Raw genomic sequence first — 27,776 nt, 5'->3', positions numbered from 1 at the left:
TGATTTCATTTACTTTCAGACAAATGCGTCTGAAAAGCACAAGATTGCCACGGGGGTATTGTGAGTCACCGTCCATTTCCAACTGTGTCCTGCAAATGGACCTAAGCAATATTGCGGTAGACCGTGTCGTTTTGCAGTATGTGGATAACATTCGGGTCTGCAGCGTCACTGAGGAACAATGCAGGCGCGACTCTGTCCAGATACTGACTATCTTTGCTGAGAAAGGATATAAAGTTGATAAGGAAAAGTTACAATACTGTCAACAAGAGGTGCTGTACATAGGCCAGCTAATCTCACACGAAGGAAAAAAGGTAACCCTAGAAAGGGCTGAAGCTATCATGAACACGGCTAAGCCGCTCACGATAAAACAAATGCAAAGCTTCTTAGGCCTGTGTAATTATGTCAGAGCATGGGTCTTCGATTACAGCTCGTATACCAAGCCCTAAAGAAGGCCCAGGCGACAAAACAAAACGTTTAATGGACTGAGGCAATGGAGAACGGGTTTGCAGAACTCAAGGAGGCGATTTGTAAGGCCCCAGTTCTAGGGATTCCAAATTATGCAGAGGAATTCTTCCTGTTTTCACACACCAATGGCAATTTTCTGACGGCGGTACTCGCTCAGTGAACCTCGCTGGGGTATAAGGCATATTACAGCGGGAGTCTGTACCCGGTTATGAGAGGCCACTTCCCATGCAAACAAAATTTAGCTGCTGCCGCATCTGCCATCGAGAAGGCATCATCCATTGTGATGGGGTGCTCCATGACTTTGTACGTTGAGCACTCACTATTCGCCATACTAGAAAAACCAAAGGGCACGCTGACTTCTCAGAGAGCATCCGCCTATGAGGTGATTATCTCTAACCCATCGATCAAAATAGTTCGATGTAAAACTGTAAATCCAGCTACGTTCATCGCTGAGCCAGTCACAGAGGGAGAACCTATACACGACTGTGCGAATTATGAGGAATTCTATGATGAAATCCCCAGGGTAAAGGAAAATGCCCTGGCGGGTGGTGAGATCGTGTTCATTGACGGTTCATCAAGAATCAACCAAGAGGATGGACAAAGATATACACAGGCGTGGCCGTGGTGAAACACCTAGTGAATGGAGTTTCAGGTACTCGTCAGTGCGCGAATACCATCTCATTACTCAGCACAGGCTGCAGAACTATTGGCACTGATACTGCCATTGAGAATCATGCAGACCAGGAAGTAACAGTGTACAGTGACTCTGCCTATGTGACATCTACCGTGCACGCAGGCTTAGCACGCTGGAAAAGGAGGGGCTACCTCCGAGCAGACGGTACGCCAGTGCAACATGCAGCCTTATTGGACAGGTTGATAAAAGCACTACAGCTCCCAGTGGGCATAGTGATCGTGAAATGCGGCGCCCACACCAAAGGGACAGATTTCTTGTCACGTGGAAATCATGAAGCGGACACGGAAGCCAAGCGTATGGCATCCAAGAGGGAAACAATCATGGACGTGGAGGTGGCACGTACCCATGAGAGGATGATGGTAACACGAGCCACACCCGAGGCCTATAACAACATGGGGCAGACTCAGCTAATGTAGCTCCAAGGTGAGGCACCTCAGGAGGAGAAGAATTTATGGAAGCGTCATGGGTGCTCTTTAAGCCCCTCTGACGGATTGTGGAGGCAAGACAACACTGGTAAACCAGTAATGCCTGTCGCCCTACTGAAGGTAGCATTGGAGCAATTACACTACCCTATACATATGTCAAAAGAAAATCTCCCTGCAACTCTCGTAGAAGACTGGTTTACACTGAATTTAGCAGAGCATGTTGCATTCTTCATGGTGAACTGCATTATCTGCCAGCAATTCACCGCTGGGCACACATTGAAAGTAGTAAGAGGAGTTATCCCCCGGCCCAGTGGGCCATTCCAGCACTTGCATATCGATTATGTCGACATGATTCAAGTGTGCAATGGGTACAGGTATTTAACTGTGGTGGTGTGTCCATTCTCTAGATGGATATAAGTAGGTCCCTGTACACACACCCAGACTCTACCTGTGCTGCTTAATTTCTGGTGAGGGAAGTGTTCCCTAGATGGGGGGGGGGGGTGCGAGGTAATGAGGTCAGATAACGGGACTCACTTTGTCAATGCAGTATTCGAGCAGATCAGCTTGTCGCTTGGTATAAAACACAAGTTCTCGTCGGTGGATCATCCGGAGGGGAATGGCATATGTGAAGAGGCTCAATGGCTTATTAAAGGAGAGGATAGCCAAGCTGAAATTCACATTAAAAAAGGGATGGCTGCACTGTCTACCACTGGCATTGTATGCACTTCGGAACCAACCCGTCTCCAACCGTCTTTTCCCGCCGCACGAGATAGTCACGGGCAGAAGGATGAGAACCCCTCTTACCCCCTGAGATAGAGCTAGATTTGATGCCCAGCCAACAAGAGAGGTCTTGGGGACAGAGATGCAGGAATACTAGAGCTGTATGACATACAGCGTCTGTCATTTCAGGCCAACAGCAGCCACGGCGAAGAGGGTGCAGCGCAGTACAAAACACAACAGGAAATGCTGAAACACACTGCACAAGGTCTATGTGCGCCTCTCATCTTCCCTGGTGATGCTGTGCTTATAAGGAACTTTCCAAGGAAAAGGTGGGACGAGCCACGATTTAATGGCCCTTTCATCATGGAAGACTGCACTCCTTCAGCTGTCAAACTCCAGGGCAGGAGGGCATGGCTCTTCCTAAATGACATTAAACCATACATAGGGGAGAGCCTTCCAGCTGCATCTAACCGCAAAGAAACCTCAGACAACGGGGAAGAACCTCAGCACGTGCAGACAAGATCCATGGCGAGGAAGTAGGACGCATGAGCAGCAAAATAAAGGCAAAAGAACTCTGTTTTAAATTGTGGCTTTTAAACAGGACATTTCCTCAGACCAGAGAAAGGTGATAAAACAATAATATGGACACTCTGTGCACCACAGTTGCAGGGTGAAGAAGAGGACTACACATCCAAAGCCAAAACAACGTTGATAAAACAAACTTTTGAATCACGTCACACTCAAGTAGAATAAAGAATCAAGACTCTGATAGTCTGCAAATAAGACATTTTCTGAGAGTGTAACACAGTATCCTGAAGCAACCAGTGTCAAGAATTTGTTTACAGAACTTATGGTATCTCCCAGCAGAAACCTCAAGTGGCATGTGCTCACTTATTTCCAGTTGGTGGTGATATCATATCCGTCACTCGTAGGGAGAGAAACCAGTGTAACAGACTTTATTCGAGATCCTGCTAACATGAAAGTAATCTGCCAACTGCTGACTGTCATCGCAGAAGCCTTCGCCGAGCTCCCCGAGCACAGTGAAAAGGACACAAATGCTTCCACCACAGACAAACATTGAAGAACACACCTTCACGGTGTTCTTTCAATTAATCGAGAAGTGCCCGGGACTCGTCGGGAGAACGACTGATACACGCACATTCATCAGAGATCCAAGAAACATTGAACGATTAAACCAGCTGTGGACTAAGCTAAACTATCTAGTGGCAATCCACGCATCAGGAAAGTGCAGAGACTGAGTCAAAAGAAAAGCTTGTGATCAGGATCCAGCAAAACTGGACAAATGTCCCTGTCACCCGAGGACACCCAGCTGGCACATAACGTTTTGTTCTGACTAGTCAGACTATCCGGAAATGGTGGGAAGGCCTGCAGATGTTGACGTCATCACCTTCCTTAGAGATCCTGCCAATATCCCACTCATGGGCACACTCCTTCACGGAATTATGCTCCAGGTAGAGCCATCTACCTTCCAGCGAGAGAACTTGAGGAGATTACAGTGAGACTTTCCGCCGTGGGACAGATTAAGAGCAGAAACGAGAACTACACCATCTTATTTTTTTTTACTTTTCTTTTCTCTTTTCTTATTTTCATTCTTATTTTTCCATGTTTACTTTTATTTTTGTTTTTATTTTTACAACATTTTATTTTGTGTGATTTTTAGCAGTTCCATCTTTTCATTCCTTCACATTGAACTGGTTCCAGCATGTACTCAGGACCGAGGCAAATTCGAGGAGTGCACTGGGACTTTACCTACTATAGATATACATCATGAATGTGATGTGCCAAAGATGCTGGCCTAACCTTTTTCCATAGTTTAGCAAAAGAACTGTACTCCATATCCAGAGACTAACGTCATCACTCGCAAGCGGGGGACACTTGAAAAGCACTCGTCACTTTAGTAATTCACAAACTCTTGAGCAACGAAATCAGAGTAATAAAAGGAAATAAACACTGAAAATAGACTTATGTTCGGGATGGGGCCCCAAAACAGTAACTTGGTTTTACCACCAACAGAGGGGCGCCCCCGCTTCCCTGGAAGGAAATGCTGCCAGCTGTTCTACAAGTCAATAATGTGTATATGTGCAGTAATTATTGTGTTTCTGTCTTTGACTATCAGAACGGCATTTTTTATCGGTGCACGAAGCGTCCCAACTTCAGTGCACCCGCCAGATAATGAACGCCCGGGTCCCACGAAAGCACCCAGACCCTATATAGTTATCCCGGTTCCAAGAAAAGCTGAAGGTAAAGTTAACAAACTAAAATTTAATGTAATTAGCAGTGGCATATACACACTCGAGGTGATGAATGACGAGAGAAACTGGAGACAGGGTCGGCACGGAGTGAGTGAGAATGTAGCACTGACCACTGCACGCACGCACACACTGAATGCATACGAACAAGGGCAAGTGTCAATGGCAACAGAGCCTCAAACAAGGACAACGGAAAAAGAGAAACTGCCTACCGCACGACCAGCCCCAGAAAATAGTGGAAGTAACCAGGAAGAATCAAGTGAGAAACCAAAGAGAGAGGGCATAGCAAAATCCCTCGCAAGAACAGTAATCACAAAGGAACTCGCATAGAAAACACAAACGCTGATAGATCATTTGTTCCCGTTCATATTTGGAGCAAAGAAACTTCACGAGGAGCTGAGAAATAGAACTACAGAGACTATAGCAACAAGCACGCCGCTCCAACGCAAGGAACAAGCACCAGGTCCATGACACAGGCACGCGTTGGGAAGTTGGTGAGCCAATGGTGGTTAGCGGAAGTCTATGGAAGATTACAAAAGGGAAGGAAAGGAAACACAAAACCTTCTCCTACTACAGCGATAGAGCCAAGGCAACCTGCCTCCACCAAGACGCCCAGAGTGGAAAAGCAGCACAGACGCATTCAAGGACATAGTTCTAGCAAACTACAGAAGAACGACAAGAATCGAGAGAAGCCTGCATGAAGGTAACAATTAACTCAACGATTACCTGGACTTCACAGCCCAACTCGGAAACAACATATGGTACCAGCACATGAAGGAAGTAGGACGAATGCAATCAGAAGGAGAATGCTTTGTCTGTGCACTCCTACCGTACAGCATGGGAAAATCCAAGATCTTTGTAGCTGTAGAAATTGATGTCCCCACCGCACACTGTATGTGACACGTAGCAATGTGCAACACCAGAGGACAATTTATGGGAAGAGACGCCTCACTGATATGGGCCAGCGAAAAGGATTACCCAGATGAAGATGGCTACGTCCAGGACATTATAAAACAAGAAACCGGGCGCACACCAGGAATCGCGTGATCAGATACGAGAACCCTAACGTCAAAGGATCAGGAACAAGATGGGAAATAAACCTGAGACTAAATGTTCAAGGAAAAACTGTAGAAGAGGCTCAAATCTGGAAGAACAGAGGCCAAATGCAGATCTGGGGTACAGTTGTTTCCCCAGATGGATGGGAAGGAGTAGTTATCTGCCGAGTTTGGATGGTCCTTGGAGCTCGCCAAGAAGCAATAGAGAATTTGCAGAGGTTATGCAAACCTCTATGGCCAAAATTGGTAAAGCTGCTGACATGGGTCATGACAGAAGAGGACCCCTGCAAATACTACCACTGTAAAGCCCGAAACTATGCTTCAGAAGCAACAGCATGAGAAAGATGGGGGAGAATCAAAACTGCGGACGAATTTATGAGGCCCCAGGAATGACACCAGGAACCGCAGTTATTATGGACCATTACTGGGCGTGTGGATCCAGGGCATATATAAGACTACCGAAGAACTGGGGAGGCATATGCACACTGGTGAATGTCCATGTTCCCGCACTAGTGATCTCAAAAACGTACCTGATATTGGACAGTTTCCCGAAGGCAGATGCTCATCTAAGAAAAAGGAGATCTGTGGAACTGGTATCCAGGATGAAGAGAGAAAATTACTTTTCTGCCAAATCAGAAGAGGCATTCCATGCAATCCAATACGAGCACAGGCTGTTCAGCCTCACCTCAACAGTATTCACAACACTACTCCTGCCGCACATCCAAGTTGGATTGAATGCTAAATGGTTGCAGATAACCAGATGGGAGTTATTGCAGACCATCAACTCTACCATAAAAGGATTTAAAGCGATCAAAGAGGAACTAAGAGCAATCCGACTGATGACCCTCCAGTACAGATATGTACTAGACATGATCACAGCGATGGATGGAGGTGTTTGCGCAAAAATCGGAGAGTCGTGATGCACATTTATACCATCGCACGATGAAGAAAATGGAACCCTAACAGAAGCCATAAGTATGTTGACAAATCTAAAGAACCAGATGATCAATGAAAGTGATGAAGTGGACGATGACAGCTGGTTTGGAGCCCTGTTCTCATGGGTCCCACAATGGATGGCAGACATATTCAAGTTTCTGGGAGCCTTATTAGCAATGATACTGCTAGGATTCTGTGTTATCAAGATAATCATCACAAGTTGCCAGAAAACTGCGAAGAAAGCCATTGGGGTGAAAATAATGATCAATGTCGAACCAGGATGGAAGCCCAGAGATTTGACTGATGAAGAAATAAGAGACTTTGTTAAGGCTAGTGAATTTGCGCCAGAAGGAACAAAGTTTACATATCCCAGGAAACTAAGAAAATATGAAGGGAAATGGATCTATTGCAGCCCAAATGGACAATGCCAGCTAATGACATGGAATAAAGATGAACATGTAAAAACCGCAGGAAGTTTGAAGGGCGTGATAAACATATGGACTCCAAAGACGCATGCAATCACGCCAGCATGTACAAACCCTGAAGACGATGAACAGGACACTGAAGAAACTAAGGAAATAAATACAAAAGAAGAAGCAGAAATGGTCGATGAACCGACCAGAGGGGGGTTTGTAGAGGAGGTCCCAGGCATGGCCTGCACCCCTGCCCCCCATTTCGAGGTACAAGGAGCGTACTTGCCAAGGTATCTGGCGTATGAGGAGCAAATGAACCAACAGAGAGCCGTGCTTGGACTCTGCCCAGTGTACATCAGAAGAGCCGAACCGGTTGAAGCGCCCATAACCAGACAGCCATGGGCTGTACAATACCCTCTTAGGCAACCATACCAGCAGCTGAGACGAAATGAAGAGTACCTACAGATGGTCCACGAAGAGACCCAAAGAGCCTTAATGGATGGCCAGTGGAAATGACACAAGGGCCTGGACAGGCTCGCTAATGAACGAAAACGGCTATCAAGGATAGCGTGCCAGTGCAAGCAGCTATGAAAATAGATGTAATGGACACAGGAAAGGGATGATGTTAAAATGTAAGGAAACGTTGCTATGAGACAAGATGGAAGTAACCAACCAGTTAACGCGTGTAAATAGACTTGGAACGCAAGAAGCTAAGAAAACGATACTGCTTGCAATGCTTAGTAGAAGAATAGAGTGGCAAGCGCCAACCAGATATATACCTCAATAAGGCACATTATACAAGTGTGACTCCATTTTGTTAAGCAGAAGTATGCCCAGGAGGCCAGAGGCCTACTAGGCCAGGTTTCATATTCCAGCTGATGCCAGAAAGAAGAGCGGAATCAAAACTCAACGAAGAGCAGCTCATGCTTGGGAATTCGAGGTCAAGGAAAGGGGGAGAGCAGCAACACTAGAGAATCGAAACTTCAGAGCATACCAGCCTGCCCCATGAAGGTCAAGATAAGGGGGGCCCAGGCAGGTGGCGAGGCTAAAGAAGAATCAAATACACGAAAAGCTAGAAACTGAAGCAGATTCACAGTGAACAGACATGTGACCAGTCAAGCGCGAATAATTACCAACATCTGATGTCACCCAGATCCAAGGGTGCCATAACTTCTCCAGATAAGAGGCTACAGCTTCGAGGCCATGCCCAGCCAACTAATTGACACATAGCTCAAAAGCCCTGATTGATGGAAGGGAGGCAGGGTGAATTTTAGGACACTAGGCACCTGGGTGTCCAGTCTGCATGCTGCTAATTAAAATAGAGACTTACGTCTAGGGGTGTAACCTGCCCAATCACAATGGACCAAGTTATCAAGGGTCCTATAGATAGTAGAACCAATGGGACGTTGTAGTGACGTCCATCACGCGTGATGTAGAGGGTGGGCATAGACTGCCACCCGATAAGTTATCCAATCTGCATGCCCTGTTACCATATACAGATATAGCACCTATACTTAAGTTACCTTTCCTAACCAATTATATTGCATAACGAATTTGTAGAGGTGGACGTCAGTGATGACGAGTTTTATGCATAAAAGTTGCTGTTCAACTGAAGCTCGAGGAAGTTGGAGCGAGACAGGCGATCACCACGATGCTGATTTCCAATTGTTTCCCTGTTTGATGTACTTGTCATTAAACAGACTTCCCTTTGCCAAACTACTGAGTCCTCATTATTGAGACGTGTTGGAGTAAGTGAATCCTGCACCCCCATTCCTCACATGGTGCAGCTATCTTGTCTTACAAGTACTAGAGGGTGAGCACTGACCTGTGGGCCTGTCAGTGGAAACACCACCCTCCTGTACACAAGGAACCGAAGAGAAGCGTAGGAGAAGACGGCTGCTGCATCCGCGAGTCCCGGTGAAGCCCTGCTGCAGTCCTGAGCTATCTACCCTTCAACGACCAGAGAAGATCTGGTCCGGAGTCTTCTTCCCTTGAGCCTTGTTGGGTCAACCAGCTCATCTTCCACAGCCAGAGGATCCTCTTTGTGGTCGAAATCCCGGCACACTGCTGTAGTGGTCCGGATAACCATCTGAAGAGCCTCTCCTGTTTTAAAGGCGTGCAACCTTTATTCACCGTCGCTGCTGCTGGCCTCATCCCTGGGTAGTGCAGATCACTCCAGACGTCGTCCTCCTTGTCTCCATGACTGAAGCTCCAGGAACCGTGAGTCTGCAGGAAACTACCAGGAACAACTGCCGTGGCACCAGCGTTCTTCAAAAAATTAGGTACTGTGTCCGACTTAGAGGAATTGGGGTGAACCCTTCTTCCTCACCAGAGGCTTGTGCTTTTATTTCTTCCCTCTATCTAAGTACTCCTGGCAATCTTGAATTGTCAACTGTTCTAACCGTGTGATCCTCGGCAACAGGAACCCTGTTCCACTTGACACTGACGCAGGCCTATTGACTTGTATCTTCTTGTTAGAAAGTGCCCTCTAATTCTCTCTGCCTTGACAAAAGTATTGTCTATGATTTTTATCCCCAACTCTCTTGTGTTAATTAATGTGTTTGACTACAGTTACATTTCCTCCCGCGGGTACGCTTATCTTTAGTAAGACCAAACTGTCATTACTGTCAAAAAGTGATTGTATATGTACTCCCGGTAACCTCTTTGTTTCATAACACCGGTCTGTCAAATTCTAAGGTACTTACCTTGAATTGTTCTGCACAAGGGGAATTGGTTGTGTGTAGTGTATTTGAAGTGTGGTTTTATTTTACTAGAAGTGAAGTGTTTTGTGAACAGATAGTTTAAAAATAAATGTACTTATATTTTTTTAACCAGTAACCTTCATTCAGTGTTTGCTTGAGTCACAGTAATTGTAGTCCTTTGTGTAATCTCTACTACTGCTCATTTGCTCTTGAGATAGGTCTGGCTGCTCAGTCACTGCTACCACTCATTCTGTGTAGTACAGGCTTGTACCAAAGGTGAACTTGTATTACCACTTGTAGTCTTAACTCTGTGCAGTGGTCCCTAAGGGTACTGCTTAGGATTCTGCCTAACAAGGGCCCTCTTGGCAACCCTCTCCCTATCGTCCCTGGAATTACTCCGCTCATGAGAGGCCTCCTCCAGTCGCACCTGAATCATCGGTGGAGGACGTCTTTTTCGGCAAGTTTGAAAGACTTATGCATTCTGACCCCATGAAAGAGTACTTTCGAGGCTTGTTTAGGGAGATATTCCCGCCTGTGCCGACGGTCCCAGTTGTGGTTCCGCTGGCGCCGCCTTTAACCGCTGGGCCTCCCCAACTCTTCCACCCCTGCCTCCGTTGTCCCCAGTGGACAAGGCTATTGTGGTGCCTGATGCGACTCAGCCTGATCCGGACCTGTCGGACGACGTGCAGGGCGATCAGGACAGCGAAGACCAGCCCTGCTCTGCCAGACCCTTTGACGACTAGGTGCTGGACATGTGTCTGTTGGATCTTCCCGTACCCGAGGCACCCGCTCCAAGGGTGCCTCGGGGGCGTTCACCTTGTCTCCTTTGGAGACGTTCGGCTTGTTCTTGCAGAAGGACATTTTGGCCGAGGGCCGTAAAGTCTGGGAGAAACCACACTCTGGACTGTTTGTCGACAAGAAAATTGACACGCGCTACAGGCTCCATTCTTCGGAAGAGGTGTCCTTAGCGTCATGTCCACCCCCCTCCTCCACGGTAGTGGCTGCGGCCACTTTGCAATCCAGACCTGCGACATCCTCTTCTACGACGGCTACACAGGTTCTGAGCAAAGAGGACAAGCTTCTTGACTCCCTTGGGAGGAAGATTTTCACTAATTCAGCCCTGCAGCTGCATCAAGCCAATGCAGAACTGGAGTTAGAGGGGGCGAATATGAAAATGTGGAAAAGTCTGTCGGAGTTTGAGGAGTTTATTCCCTCTGAAAAGCTAGAAGATTTCAAAGCGGGATTGTCGGATGCCAGGGTCCTGTCACAGGATCTGCTGGAGGCTGCGGCGCATCATGTTGACACCTGGGCCTGGGGTCTTATGCTTGGCGTGGATACCTCTCGTCAGGCTTGGCTGCATGCCACCAAGTTCTCTAAGGAGGTGCAGGATAAGGTTTTGGACCTGCCTTTTGATGGCAAGGAGCTCTTTCATTCTACAACAGACGTAGAGCTGACCAAAACTAAGGACAGCACTTAGACCGCCAAGTCCTTGTCTGTCCTGGTAAAACCACCTTTCAGGACACAGAGATTGATGTTGCAGCCGTGGCCTTCCTCTGGGTTCAGGGTTTTTTTGGGATCAAAACTCCTGCAGGGTTGATACCCCTTTGGGAAATTCCCGCTGAAGGCGGCAACAAAGTCGGTTTTTCTCCCGCTCCTCAGCCTCCTCCTCAGGTTCAGGTGGTGCCGCCACCGAGAAACCAGCTAAATTAGTGTTTTCTGCGCTTGCATGAGACCCCGGTGGGAGGACACATTGCGTCTCATTGGGAGGCGTGGCAGACCATCACTGAGGACCGGTGGGTCTTGTCAGTCGCTCAGGCGGGCTTCCGATTACCCCTTAACCCCACCCCACCCATCAATCCTCCCTTCCAGCAGTCAGGGTCGCCATCCTTCAGAGCCGAGATTCAGAAATTACTGGATCTCAAAGCAGTGGAACCCGTTCCCCTAGGGGAGCGAGGGGAGGGCTTCTCCCGGCTGTTTACGGTGCCCAAACCCAACCAGGCTGGCCTGCACACCATCCTAGACCTTTCCCAGTTCAATCTTTTTCTACCCCAAGAGAAATTCAAGATGATCACGCCTTGTCAGATAAAGTCCTCTTTGCAGAAGGGCGATTGGCTCAGCGTGGTGGACCTTCAGGATGCGTATATGCATATTCTGATCTGGAATCCACACCGGAGATACCTACGGTTTTCCGTAGGGGAGGAGCACTTCCAGTTCCTAGTGCTCCCTTTTGGCCTCAGCTCGGCATCGTGTGTCTTTACGAGATGTCAGTTATCGCAGCTTATCTTCGGCTTCAGGGTATCCATGTGTATCTGTATTTGGACGATTGGCTGTTGCGCAGTCCTTGCCCGCTGAAAGCCTCGAGCAATCTGAAGTCTCTTTGCCAGCTCCTGTTACACCTTGGGCTGTCGGTGAACTGGTGGAAATCCTCCATGACGGTCTCAGGACTTGACCTTTCTGGGTTTTCGTTGGAACACGCTCGACTGCAGAGTTTAACTGACCGGGGACAGAATGGCGGATCTGTTGGCCACGTGTCAGATATTTGCGCAGTTGGAGAGCATGTCGGCCTGGTGGTTCCAGAGGCTTCTGGGCCTCATGGCCTTGTGCGTATTGGCTCTTCCTCTTGCTCGGCTCAAGATGAGGCGGACGCAGATGGCTCTTTGGAGTTCTTGACGTCAGGCTGTGGATCCGGACTCCAAGATAATATATCAATTCCGGCTTTCATGAGAATGGACCTTGTGTGGTGGTTGTCTCTCAGCAACCTGTTGGTGGGTGCGGGTTTCCAAGACCCTGCTCCGATGGTGACAATCACGACGGACTCCTCCCTTCTGGGGTGGGGTGTGACATTGGATCTTCTTCAGGTATCCAACTCTGGTCGCCCCAAGACAAGTTCCTTCATATAAATCATCTGGAGCTTCTGGCGATCTTCCTGGCCCTCAAGGCGTTCTGGCCGGTCATTGCCAACAAAGTGGTTTGTGTCCGCACAGACAATGTGGTGTCCGTGTTTTACATCAACAAGCAGGGGTGCACCAAGTCCCCTACTCTTGTAGATCTTGCCATTCCGATTTGGGAATGGGCGGTTCAGCATGGCATCTGGCTGGTGGCAGTACACATCCCGGGCCAGCTGAACGTTACGGCAGATGCCCTCAGCTGACGAACAATGGTCAGCTACGAGTGGGAATTGAAAGCGGAGGTCCTCTTACAGATATTCCTGTGTTGGGGCGGAAGTGGATCTCTTCGCAACATCTGCAAACAAGAAACTTCCTCTGTATGCCTCCAGGAATGGGCTGGGAGCCCCCTCTCTGGGAGATGCTCCAAGATTCGCTGGCACAACATGAGGGCCTATGCTTTTCCGCCTCTGCCTCTGATTCATCGGACGATTTGCAAGCTGAGGAACACGGTGAACTGTTCTCTTCTGCTCATAGCTCTGTGGTGGCCGGCCAGGTTCTGGTTTTCAGAGCTTCAACATCTGTCGGTGTGTGCACCGATCAGGCTTTTGTTGGTTCCCGATGTGCTTCACCAGAGAGATCGGCAGCTGTGGCATCCCGCCCCACAATCGTTCAGATCTTTAGAACATCTCAATCTGTCTGCTGACAACATGCACATTATTCAGGCAGCCAGGAAGCCCTCTAGGAGGTCTCAGTACAGAAGCAAATGGCTTTGGTTCTGTCGCTGGTGCTTAGCCAAACAGCTGGACCCCAGGGTGGCTACGATTGACACGGTGCTGTCCTTCGTCTCTCTTCTAGCAGAATCGGCATTCATGTCCTGTCATGCAGGACTTATCTTTCGGCTCTGGCCGCCTACCAACCAATGGACCAGTGCTTTTTCATTGTTAAATCCAGTGGTTAAAAGGCACTTTGCGGGTCTAATGCTTCTTTACCCTCCTGTTCGCAAACCATACCCGACGTGGGATCTGAATGTGGTCCTTACGGCCTTGAAAGGTGTCTTTCTTGGTCGCTGTTACTTCGGCAAGGCGTGTGAGTGAGCTCCAAGCTTTGTCAGTGGAGCATCCCTTCTTGGTTTTCCAGAAGGATAAGGTTGTCCTAAGGACAAATCCTTCTTTCCTACCAAAGGTGGTTTCTGATTTCCATCTAAATCAGTCAATCTCCCTGCCTGTCTTCTTTCCAACACCGGCTTCGGAAGCTGAGAGGGTTTTGCATTGCCTGGATGTTAGAAGAGCTCTTAAGTTCTTTCTGGACCGAACATCTGAATTTAGGAGTTCTTCTCAACTATTGGTGACCTTTGGTAATCCGCAAGGTAAGCATGCCTCCAAAGCGACTATCTCCAGATGGATTGCTGCCTGTATTATGGAGTCTTACACTGTTCAGGGTCTCCAGCCTCCTAAAGGGATTAATGCACATATGGTACGGGACAAGGCAGCTGCTGTTGCCTTTCAAATGTATGTCCCCTGGGAGACCATCGTGAAAGCGGCTACTTGGGCCTCCTCATCGGCTTTTTGAAACATTACTGTTTGGACCTGAGCTCCAGGTATGATGCTCAGTTTGGCCAGACTGTGCTAAAAAACCTTTTTCAGTAGGGGGTTTCCATCCACCCGTAGTTTTTTTGAGGAGTGCTTGGGAATCTCCCAGAAGTATGGAAGAAAGGGGACGGGGCGTAGGAGTATGATAAGGTTACTTACCGTAGTGACCACCTTACTCCTAGTCCATATTCCCCTTTCCTCCATACGCCCGCCCGCCGTCCCCTCTAATAAGGTTCCTCTATTATTGCTTAAAGGTCTCTGACCTGGCGATAGAAAAGGACTGATGGGCGATGCGCTGGGCGGAGCTAAGGAGGGCGGGGTTACGGCGGTGTTCGGTACCCCGCGTAAAAATAGAGAAAGGACAATTTATTTTTATTTGATGCTTTTTATAAAGTGCTCTGGTCCCGTCCCACAGGACGGAGGAATGTCCCATAAGTATGGAGGAAAGGTGACTATGGACTAGGAGTAAGGTGGTCACTACGGTGAGTAACCTTATTAATTTGTACTATCCTGTTATTATTTTTGATAATTTAAAGAATTTTATTTTATTCTATTTTTTCTCAAATGCTACTGTCCTACTTTTGATTGGCGCCAATGGCTTGCTTTTTAGAGTGTCTAATGATTTTGTCAAATTTTATTACCATCGTTCTTATAGTTTGTACATTTTCAACCTATTTTATCACTACCAATAAACACGTAAATATAGTTTTTACACTGATATATTTTTCCCAAAAAAGACAAACGCGTGTGCACACTTTTTCTAGGATTGTCTTGTCCTAGCCTCCTGATAGAAGCATCTCATTCGTTTTACTCTATTCTGGAGTGTGTCGCGCATCCTTATTTGGCTTTAGCCATACAAATCCCTTAAATAATAAAGCGTTTTGGTGCGGTCCCTTCTGCCTCCTTGAGGAACGGTATCGAGGGATCTCTTTTTCCCTAATAAATCCTGTTACGTTCCCCCACTATATATATATATGGTTATGGTTAAGTTGCTGTTTCGATAGGAAGAGCACTTTTTGGGCAGTTTATAACTCCGCTCCCCCTGGACGAATCCTCTCCAAAGTTTGCAAAAAAAGTATATGGGGCACTCTGAATTTATTTGTAAAGTTTGGTGAGAAATCGTCCAGGCGGAAGAGGGTCATAGGGGGGGGGGGGTTCCAAAACATCTTTTTTACCCATAGACTGAATGGGGGGAAAACTTTGCGCACGGCTACAGGTGAAACCGCTGGACGGATTTTGACGAAATCTGCGGCAGGTATAGGGGCCTGGTCCAGAAAGCGTGCTTTTGTGAATTTTGTCACCATACATGCAGTACGTTCATTCATAATTATGAAAAAGTAGGTCTGAAAAAATTAGTGATATCTATGTTCGCACGGCGGTCACACTTCCCTGTTCGGTCGACGAACAAGAAACCGATTGGCTAAGGAGCTGCCGTCATTACCGCGTACACATGACTTCTCTGTCCATTGGCTGCTGCAAGACGTCTTCTGCGTCAGATGGTTTGCATGCGTCCGACATCTTGGATCCGCGGAAAGCGGAGTAACAAACAGCGTACACATGCTTTTTTCATTACCCTATTTTGCTATGGCACAGAGCATTTGGAAAGGGTCACACAGTAGGAAATGGGTGATCTATGCATTTTTCTTCGGCCGTCATGATGTAATTTCTATGGACACCTTGTACATACAGTAAATGTGGGGGATAATAACGATAGCACTTCAGTCCATATAGTGGGCAGGAAATTTGTAACACTTGACTGCATGTAGTGGATAGGAAATCTGTAACTCTTGAAAGCACACGGGTATAGGTAGGCAACATTGAAATTGACAATATGCCGTGACCGTATTATTTTTCGTAATGCCTATTATTACAATCATTAGTACGCCGCCATGGGTGGCACATGCTACGGTGGTAGTGGCCAGGGGCTACAGTCTTCACATATGGGTGATTAATGCACTTGTTCTGGGGGTTGGTCGTCATGATCTAATGTGTATGGACATCTTGTACGCACAGTACACTTATACCTACTTACTGACGTATGTTCTACGGCCTTCTTGTACGCACAGAAAAGGAGGGGTCCAATAAGGGCAGTATTTGAGGCCGTGTATTGCACGGTGGAGTTGTTACATTTGTACGGACATGTCTGGTGTTAGGGAACATTGAAATTGCCTACATGCTGTGAATACATTACTGTTTCCAATGCCTATTATATTCATTTGTACTCTGCCATGGTTGGCACATGCTACGGTGGTTATGGCCAGGGCCTAGAGTCTTGGATGCATGCCCGTCGGCCAAAGGCCGAAGGCCTTACTTCCAAGACTCTAGGCCCTCGCCACAACCACGGTAGCATGTGCCAACCATGCATACACCCCTTGTGTTGCATTTTCATTGGCAAGTTGTGGAGAGTGCGTGCAGTGTTGGTTGCATGGCCGAAGGCCATGTACCCACAAACAAAGAGGTGGTTGTGGGGACATCCTGCTCTCTTGGGTGCAAGGCCGAAGGCCATGCACCCAATAAAACACTTATACATACTTTATGACGTATGTTCTGTGGCCTCCTTGTACGCACAGAAAATGAGGGGCACAATAGGGTCAGTATTTCAGCCCGTGCAGTGCACGGGGGAGTTGATGGATTTCTAGGGACACGTGCATTACTGTTTCCAATGGCTATTATTATCTTCATTAGTACGCTGTCATGGTTGGCACATGCCACAGTGGTTGTGGCCAGGGCCTAGAGTCTTTGATGCATGGCCTTCGGCCGAAGGCCTTACTTCCAAGACTGCAGGCCCTGGCCACAACCACCGCCGCATGTGGAAACCATGCATACACCCCTTGTGTTGCATTTTCATTAGCAAGTTGTGGGGAGTACGTGCAGTGTTGGGTCCATGGCAGAAGCCCATGCCCCCAACATGAAAGTGGTCAGTACTACACTTGGAAGACACTGCACACCCATCCCATGTAAGATCTACAGACATACACCTAGGAGGGAAGTCTCTGGGCAGAGGTACAGCAGGATAACACACCTATAGAATAACCCCCACTACCACACATCATTGAGGTGGTTGTGGGGAGACCCTGCAGTCTTAGGTTCATGGATAAAGCCCATGCATGCAATACTGAAGTCATAAGCAGTGGAGCTCCAAGTTAATATGGGTGTGGTGGATTCTGGTTGTTGTTTTGATGCCTTAGTTTCTTCACTTCATGGCTGCAGACGATGGTCCGAAAAGTACATTTATAAGAAGCTACTTTACAAGCACCATGTTTCACATATGCAGTGATGGTTGTGGATAGGAACTATACTCCTTGTGCCTTGGTTGTAAGGCGCAGGTGGTAGGTTACTCACCGCAGACGAAAGGCCAGCCTACAGGCACTGCAGCATATTACTACCGCACGTTAGGCGAGTACATTCCCGTGTGTAGAAAATGCCTGCCAATATACTTACTCCTTACTTTGTTTAGAATCCAGAAACATTTCTTTGTGTTTGGTTTTCGTACTTGGCGTAAGTATCACTTTTTCCATTTCTTTGATGAAAGAAAAAGGTGTGTTAATGTTTGCAGATTTTCCACATTTACCACATTGCTTAATAGACAGTTAATTTTATTTTTAGACCCTCATTTTTACTTTACAAACCAGTGTACTGTGCATTGCGGTCAGTTTCTGTGTTTGCTTTTCTAATCCTTGGGTCTGGGGAAAAGAATCCTTGTAGGATTAAAAAAAAACCTTCATTTCTTATGCAACTAAGTACTTCATTTTTTCCTTTCAGTACGTTCTTCATTTTTCTGATCAATATTTTGTTTGTTGCCTTCCTGGCCATTTTTATCAACAGTTAGATACCTGTAGGGGTATTCTAACTGTGCATGTGTTCCTACAGATTTGTGATACTCATTCATTTGTGTTGTTGACATATCCTGTTTCCTGTATCTTTCCCATTAATGTTTTCTTTGTTGCCTTCCTGCCCATTTTCAACTACAGTTGGATACGTATAGGCGTTTTCTGCCTGTACATTGGTTTCCAACAATCTGTGATAATCATTTATTGCAAATTAGCATTTGTCAACTTGAACTGCTTCTCATTACGAAAACATGGGGTTAGCAGCCGAACCGCCGCACTTACTGGAATCGATCCCTGGTTGCCGGAGCTACATTGGGTGAAGTTTCCGTCCTCAATTAAGGTTACAATTTTTTGGACAATTTAACAGCGACGAAGAATATGTAAACAATCTCTTCATCCACGCAGGAGTATTGGCATGGCGTAATAGCTGAAATCAGGTTCCTGGTTACCAAAGAACCATTTAGAGAACAGTATCAGACTTATTGAAAGAGGTCGGAGGGCATTCGGGTGCACTGTGGCACACCTACACTGCAGTAATCCTACTTGTGAGGAGTACGGTTTGAAGAGTACTGTTGGGGCCCTGGATTACATGGTGGAGAAAAAATTAAAAGTGTTCTTCCCCTGGAGAAGGTTCATGCATTTAGCGCCATGAGGAACTGAAACATGTCGGGGCTGTTTATTCTGAGTTAATAACACTCAGTGATTGGAAATGTTTAAATCATTATATAAATTTTATATGTTTATGTATTGTATTGTCATGTTATAGGAATGGATGTGAGTGAAACTAGTAATTTGTATTGTAGATGTATCCACTGTATGTTGTGTTGTGGGGTCCTTTTTACTGAAGATTCTGTTTTAGAGTTAGTTTTATAAAAGAACAAGTTGGGTTGTGATTCAACCTATTAAAATAAACTATTTTTGATATTATAAAAAAACAAATAAGTACTAGGTCTATTTTTTCAAGACTATTGGTATAAAGAGGGTCTTTCAGCATCACACGATATGTAAAGATCAGTGTTGAGTGGGGAATGTATTTTCTGTCTCCTTTATATGATGAAAATGTTGGTTATCCCCTAACCGTGAGAGAGAGGGAATGTTAAAATAAGGGGAACGGTAGACCTTTGTAAAGATAAATCATTTATTGTGTCATTCTTCCATCCTGTTGGGTAGTTGGATACCTGTGGGCGTATTCTGTTTGTAGTATTTCACTTACTTTGTTCACAATTTTGAAGTGCACATTATTTCGTAAATTTTGGCTTCAAGAACATTAAATACGCATTTGTTAGGTTAGCTGGCAACCTCTGCTTTAGAGTAATGGTGCTATCATTACATTCAAACCATCCACAATTCTTTTTAATGTATGCAGTGTAGTGACCTGCATTGGTTGTAGCTCCTGCATGGTAGATTATTCCTATTGTTGTAAAGGTTTTCTTTCCAAGTGACACTTGACCATGTGTAAATCCAGTTAGTTTGCAGTTGTTTTTGGTGCCATCTGCATTATAACGTAGAAGCATAAGTATTATGTAGGCACTATGTGATTGTATTAGTAAGGTAGAGCGATTGTCTGAATTGCAAATACTACATAATCTGCCATGGTTTGCATTTTGTACAAGTTGCTGAAAAGGAATGCTCTCACTATTTGGTATGGAAATATACATATCGCTCATTTGGGATTTCTTCCTGTATCACTTTGTTACTGAGAGTGCATGGATGTTTCCACATGTACGAAATTTGGAAGATTTCATTTACAGGTATGTTTTTGTTTTCCAATACTAATAGTATGTACATTAGAAATTCTTGTGGATCTTCTTGTGAGTTCATAGTGAATCTCACCATTCCAGCACAGTCATCCAATTGTTGCCTTACTCCATAAACAGTGTTGTCAGGATTGCTTGTTGCATTTCTATGCAGCACTAACATTTGCAAACACAATTGGTCTGTGCTGTGCAGGTAAATATTGTTAACAGTTGGTGGCATTTGAAATAGAATATTCATTGCAACATTTGCATAACAATTTACCCCACTTTCATTTGTAAATTTGAATGGGCCAGCAAGTTCTGTACCCGAGTGCATTTTTCAGTTTTTCTGTTGCTTCTTTGCCGACGTGCCTGGTTCACATTACCTAATAGGTTCTTCTATGTTTGCGGCAATTGATGAAACTTTAGCTTCTTTTCTTTTTTTTGCAGAATTTCCTGTTTCATTCTATTGCATTTCTGTTTCATTTACTTTTCTTTTACCACGTTTCACTTTATCTGGAACAGGGTATTGTTTCAGATGAGGGGTGTACAGTGAACGCAATCTATTGTATTCTAGAATGCAAGGAATATCAGCTTCGACTTGACTTGAATCAAAGTTAATTAACAAAAGACCGTCAAGTGTACGTAAGCGTGATAATGCTACGCAGGTCATGCCTTCCTTAAACACTGTCTTTCCTATATCTATCAATGCTTTATCTAGGGTAAAACCTTGGGATTTATGAATGGTAACTGCATATGCAAGAGTTAGAGAAAATTGCTCCCTACGTACATATATGTCTTTGAAGAGAAGGAATCGAGCCATTGAGCGCCCTATCCTTTTTACTTCTGAAACTTTATCAAAGCGAATATTTTCAAACTGAGTGCTGTTATCACCTGGGTATGATTGAAAGCCAACAACTGTGCCCAGTGCTCCATTAACTAGCCCTTGCTGTACCTCAAGGTTACGTTTAAGCATTACTCTACAATTTAATGATAATTTCAATACTTTTTCCAACCCCGCTGTGTTGGAGATTGAATGTTCTAAACTATTTAGTCTTGTTGTTGCTTGCTCACACATGTCAAACCATGTATGTCTAGTTTGTCTTTGGCACTAATTTCTATTATTGCTTGCATTTCTTTCTTTAGCATTGTTTCATTGAATTTCAAACAGCTTGCAAGAGCTGGCATTAAGGCCATACAATTTACATTTTTGTGCGCTATTTGTTCCATAACATCAGTTGCGCATGCATTATCGCCATAAAGTGCATGTATATGCCGCTTTTTCAATGCAGCTTGTGCTTCTTGCGATAATACACCAACTAATACTTTTTAAGATGTTGGCATAAGTGAGATCTGCAGATTGCTGCATGTTCTCAGTTAATTCTCTGTATTGGAAATGTTGCCAAAGGTTAACATTACCTATGCTACCAACAGTTTTCCGGCAGAGTTTGTGGCCTAAGGTTTTAAAAATCGGTTCACCTTTTACTGGTGTCAATTGTAGAAGATCTCCGAAAACGATAATGTGTTTCCCAGCAAAGAGTTCTTCCTTATTACTTTTAAGTACTTCTTGCAATCTGAAATGAATCAAAGCCAACATTAGATTGGAGACCATGCTCACCTCAACTATTAGTTGCATTTTCATTTTCTTCAATACTCTCCGTAATTCCATTGCAGCTTCTGCAGAAAGTTTGTAGTAGTATAACTTATGTTGATTCTCTACTGGAAGCAGTAGTAATCGGTGTAAAGTCACACCGCCTATGTTGTAGGCCGCTAAACCTGTGGGGGATGTTACAACAGCTGACAGTTTGTTGTTTGTCAATTGCTGCAGGAACTTGCTAACAATTTTGATTAAGAATGTTTTCCCTGATCCAGCTTCCCACTGACGTACAGCAGTATAGGTTTGTAATTTTGGCAGGTACATTCTTTATTTTCGTGCTGTACGCCATGCACAATATGTTTTGTTACCTCTTCAAAAATGGTGCGCTGATCGTTGTTAAGTTTTCCTTGTTGCACAGTTAAGTCCTCTGTATCTTCTTGATACTGATACATGGTGTTCTCTACTTCTGCCATAGCAACTTCAGCCTCATTTGCTATCAGTGGTTGTCCTAATGGCTCTTGACTTCCTGTTACAGAAGGTTGACTACTGTCGGAAGAGTCTTTATCTAGTTGGGCCTGAATTTCTTCTTCTTCTTGCTGCTCATTGTGTAACATTGTTTTGTACTGCGTAAAGTTAACATCGGTGATAGTGCTTTCATTTGCTTTGAAAGCATCTTCATAGCACTCATAATTATCTAGTATGTCTTCCTCTTTTCTCCATGGTTTGAAAAGTTGTAAAAGAGACATGTAATATAGTTCTTTCTGTTGAGGAGTTTTTGATGACAACTTCACATGATTAATTAAGCTTTGTTTGTTAAGTTTCACTAAGCTCACGTCACAATCGGTTACTCTATATCTATGTTTACTTTCATCAGGTTTTACATTATTTTTGTATACAAAGTTTTGAGCTATGTGGTACAGACACATGCTTTCCAGAGTGGTACTCCTGTTCGGATAGTATGTGTCCAGTAAATTGTTTTTCAGAATGTCTTGGCTGTTGGGATAATTTCTGGCAATAGTTTCTATGTCCTCATATGATTTTGGCACTCTTTTTCTAGATTTTGCAGGACCAAGACTGAGCCATACTATGTTGTCTGATTTTCCGTACAAAGCAGTGCTGGTTAAACGATCTGCTGCTTCATAGGCCCCACATTCTCTATGAGAGAGAATTTTTATGCCTAGGCTGTACAATTTCTGTGATAATGTTTTATCTGATGCTAGGTCATCCCCGAGGTCTTGAAGCTCTGTTTTTTCTGCTTTTGTTAAGTAGGCTGTAACATATCGTGCAACAGCAGTTGAATTGTCTGCAATGTACTGCACATCTATGTTTGCAGTCCATAATAGGGCAATGATTGCATTATAATCATTGATATATTTTGATTCTTCACTTCTTTTTATGCAATACGTGTTTTTAGGTGATTTACCTTTAACACTATGTCGAACTGAAGACATGAAGTTGTTTACTTCACCTGTTTCTATAACTGGTCTAGGGAAAACAAAGCAGCATTTGGTGTAGTATTTATCTTTGTTTTTGTATTTACGGCGACAATATTTGCCACATTTGTGTCTTCGAAATTGTAAAATCTGCCCATGCAGCTCACTACGACTCTGTAGTGAAGGGATTTCACATGTGACATATTTTTGGATAAACTGCACAACAGTGCTATCACTGTTGTGGCCCAATGTTGGTGCACCTTTGATCCATAACAGCATGTGAATATGTGGTGCTCCTCTCGCTTGATATTCTTTTCTCCAAAAGAAGTGTTGCACTTCTCCAAGGGGAGGAACACATTTATTGCAAATAAAGTGTAGCATTGCAATGAAACGATGATGGAAATATCTTGAGACATTAACTGGATCAAGAGAGCAAAGTTCTCCAGGTGTTAATATATCTATGTTGTTTTTGTTGCTGTTTGCCACCCACCTTGTAAAGGGCAGACTCACCCGCCAAGCCTCCTGCACGGCCATTCATTCCAATGGGCATGTCACCCGCCAAAAACAAAATCGGCCCATTTCACCCGCACTTCACACAAAAATGGTTGAGGGCTATGCCTAAATAGGCATGCTTGCAATGTATGTACAGGTTATGCAGAAGAAAGTAAGCAGTCATGCAAATTGTTAATGGCAAATCGGCATTCTTGCCCTTCACAAGGGGGAGCGTTATGTGCTTCCTATGGAAATTTACCGGTATTATTTTGTCTATTTTAAATTATAAGGCTTCCACATGTACTCTGATTAGAATGAACATACCTGCACTCTATATTGATGCATGTGGACATGTATGGAGCTGTACGTAGAAATTCGCAATCCTTGCACAGTAGCTTGTGAAGTAGGTGCTTTGCAATGGTATGCGATTTCCATTAAGAATCATTGACAGTAATTTTGAAGTGCACAATGATGATGACAGAGTTAAAATTAGCAAGGTTCTATGTGATTGGTGGCTTATTGTGCGCCCGCTTAGTTGTGTCCAATGATGGACTCGATTTGGTACCGCTGTAGAAAGGGTGGAAGGACTGGGTAAGAGTTACGTGCTGCATGTAGGCAACGCTTGTCCGCATGTAGGGCGTGTCACATACAGGTTTCTACAGCTAATACTGCATGGAAAGACGACTGTAGCCATCAGCCAATCAGATGTTCACATTACTCTTTTGTGTCGAAAGACGGTGCACACACTGAAAATGGCAGAGGTGCAGAGGGTCCGTGTTTTGTTGCTCGAAGACATTTTTGTGCAAGGCTTACAACACTATGCCGAGAGTAGGCATGTGGCACACCATTTCGATGTGCGAGGAGTGGAGGTGGTCCGGAGCGCTGACACCGATGCCAATACTGCAGCAATTCTGCAAGTTTGCAGAGACGTGCGTAGAATGACCACTCCTCATGTGGTAATTTTGCACTACGGTGCTTGCCACTTGGGATACCTGATTTCACGTACTTTGTTGGCAGATTTGGCACTGTTGGTTGAAGCAATCATGACAATCTTCCCAACATCCAAAGTTATCTTTTCTGCTTTACTCCCCAGACTACAGTGGACCAACACTTCTGTTTTCTGTCCAGATCAAAGCATTGGGAGGTGCATCATCAATCGCGGCATGTGTGCATTCATGCTGCAAGTTGGTATGTTTTTTTTGTAGCCATGATAACATTGCTCCCAGCAATGCGCATTACTTTGAAGGAGATGGCGTTGCACTATCCTCTTTGGGAAATGCGATGTTCTTTTGGAACATAAGGCTTGCTTTAGAGAAGGTTCTGTAATGTTTGAAAGAGTAAAGCAAGGACAAAAACGACAAAAAAAATGCATGAAATACCACATGTCTGTACGATATGTGGCCAAAAAAAGGCTCTTCTCAGAGCCTACCTTTTTAAGGGGAAAAAGGGGATTAGTACTTTAATGTACCGTCGTCGCGCTCTGCTCCTCTACATGTCCGCGAACATGGCAGTAGTTAACTGCCAACACATATCACCACCGGGGACTGAGGGGTGGAGCCGCATGTAAATGAGAATGAGCGGCGCTAGGGATTGGTCCATAAAGTTCAGTAGGTGTGTTCTGACCAATGTACTTTAGTAAGACCGTCTTCTCCCTCACAGGACACCACACAGCCATGGGTTTCCATGCTCGAAAACAGATTGTCTGGATTGTGGGAGACTCATGGATACATTGGTTGAAGATGCATGCCGAAAGCTGCAGTTTATCTACAAATCTCGGATTTACACATGCGGAAGTGCACTGGCATGGCGTGCGCAGCATGAGATGGCTGGACTTGGTGCCTCTTTGTGTTACTTTACAGAGACAGCGTCCTCCAGATATACTCATCATTCATTGTGGCAGAAACAGTTTAGGCCATGTATCTGGAATTTCTTTACAATTTTCTATGAAGGAAGGACTCGCGAAGCTCATGGACATGTTTCCAAATTGTCAAATACTTTTTTCCCGTATTGCCCAAAGACAAATATGGTTGCGTTCTTCTGCATTTGGTCCACAAATGGAGAAAGCGAGACGCAATGTGAATAAGGCTGTGTGTGCCTTTTTTGAGATGTTGGTATGTCCTCTTTCCACAATGAAAACATTTTGTTTCGTAGCAATTTCATTTTCCTCAGAGATGGAGTCCATCTCGCATATGCAGGCAATCGGATGTTTCTTCACAAAATATGTTTTTACTGTGACTCCCTTTCGGTCCGGGCTCTTCAGCGTCGGTTGGAACGGTGGGAGGAGGTGTTCGGTCGGACTCCTCCTTCGCATTTTCAGGCGTTCATCGACGAGAAGAAAAAACGCCCGGTAAGTTCTTTGATTTTCAGAGCACCCCGGTCGGGGTATACTTTCCCGGGTTCCTCTCGAGCCGGGAGGGGCATCGATCGGTCTGTTACCGGGGTTCGCCCTGAGGTGCCTGTCGGGCCTAATAATTCTACCAGAGTTTTTTCCGAGGGTCTCCGTAAGGGGCCTGTGTTCACCGGAGTACACTCCGAGGCTCCTCCTGTGGGGGCTGTGTGTAGACCCAGTTCTACTGAGTCGTGGAGTACCGAGTACAAAACCGGGGTATGCCGCGAGGTCTTGCCGATAAGGCTTCTACCGGGCCTACGTCCGAGGTCCCTCGTACAGAGGCTAAGGCTACCAACAGTTCTGAGGGGCCGGGCAATGCCTTGTCGGTGACAGCGCACCGTTCCTGCTCTTGTGGTGACACCAGATCTGTTGAGGGGGTAAAGAAGAAAGTTTCTTCTTTTACCGGCAGTGCCGAGGCTCTTCCTTCAAAGGCTCAGCTGGCGGTTGGTATGTCGCAGAAACATTCCAGGCCTCATAGTAACGGCTCTTGCGAGGTTCCTTACGTTAAGGCTAAAATTAAGACCCCTGATTCATCGACGGGGACCCCTGCCTCACTTCCTCACGTGCCGTAGTTTCCCTCAGATGAGGACAAAATGGCGCCCGTTCCCGCCACGACCACGGTGGCCATTTTAGGTACTACCCCTACAACTACGCCATCGGCCCCTGGTGTAGGGTTCGGTCCTTCGGGTGAACCTAAGGTCCCTTGTGCGCATCCTTACCGGACGGTTTATGATTGGAACGCCCGAATGCCTATTCTGCACAATGGTTCGTTGCCCGCGGGGGCGGCTCCCTTGATTTATGTGGATACGTCGGCGGAGGGGCCTGTGTGGCGCCCTTCCCCGTTGCGTCCCTGGATTTGTCCACCTCATGAGAGGCCTCCTCAGGTTCCGAAACAATCTCCTGCGGACGCCTTTTTCGGTAAGTTTCAAGCGCTTATGCGCACCGACCCCATGAGGGAATATTTCAAGGGGCTTTTCAAGGAGATATGTCCACCCGCGCCTCCGACTCCAACCGTTCCGTCGGTGGTTCCGTCGGTGGTTTCGCCGGTGGTTCCGCCGGCGCCTCCCTTGCCCGTGGTGCCTCCCCCTGCGCTTCCGCCTGTGCCGCCATTGTCCTCAGTGGACGAGGCAGTGCCTGACTCGGCTCAGCAGGAGCCGGACCTGTCAGATGACCCTCAAGGCGATCAGGACAACAAGGACCTGCCCCACTCTACCAGAGCTTTCCATGACCGGGTGCTGGACATGATGAGCTTCTTGGATGTCCAGTGCCCGAGGCACCTGCTCCGCAGGAGGGCATGCTTTCTGGGGTGTTCACCTTGTCTCCTTTAGAGTGTAACGGCCTGTTCTTGCAGAAGGACGTTCTGGCCGAGGTCCGAAGAGTTTGGGAAAAGCCACACTCTGGACTTTTTGTCAATAAAAAGATTGACGCGAGGTACAGGCTACATTCCTTGGAAGAAGTGGCCTTGTCGTCTTGTCCGCCTCCCTCCTCCACAGTGGTGGCTGCGGCCACGTTGCAATCCAGACCTGCAGCTTCCTCCTCCGCGATGGCGACTCAGGTCTTGGGGAAGGAGGACAAGCGCCTGGACTCCCTAGGGAGGAAAATCTTTGCCAATTCGGCCTTGCAGCTCAGGCAGGCCAATGCAAAATTGTTTTTGGCGGGAGCTAACATGCGGATGTGGAGAGGTCGAGAAGCTGGAGGATTTCAGAGGAGGCCTTTCCGATGCCAGGGTTTTGGCCCAGGATCTCCTGGAGGCTGCGGCTCATCACGTAGACACCTCGGCTCAGGGTCTGATGTTAGGGGTTGATACCTCGCGGCAAGCATGGCTGCATTCCACTAAGTTCTCGAAGGAGGTGCAAGACAAGGTCCTGGACCTTCCATTTGATGGTAAGGAGCTTTTTCTCCAGCATGGGGTCTGGCATGGATTCACATGCTCATGAATATTCCCCGTCGTCAGGCTGGGAATCCTCGGTAAAGAAAAAACCAGTATCAGTTTCGTTTCTGATCTGTCTTTCGTAGTAATAACCAATCACTGGTCTCTGCGTCATACTGACCACAGCCAATGACTGCCCTCTACCTAAGCACCGCCTCTGGCAGCCATCTTCAGATTTTTACCGCACGTTCATGTGTTGGGATCCTCGTGCT

This window comes from Ambystoma mexicanum, chromosome 8, assembly GCF_040938575.1.
Source record: "Ambystoma mexicanum isolate Mex_15411 chromosome 8, UKY_AmexF1_1, whole genome shotgun sequence".
NCBI classification, from domain to species: Eukaryota; Metazoa; Chordata; class Amphibia; order Caudata; family Ambystomatidae; genus Ambystoma; species Ambystoma mexicanum.
The sequence above is the reverse complement of the archived record's forward strand: the minus strand, read 5'-3'. Positions refer to the sequence as shown.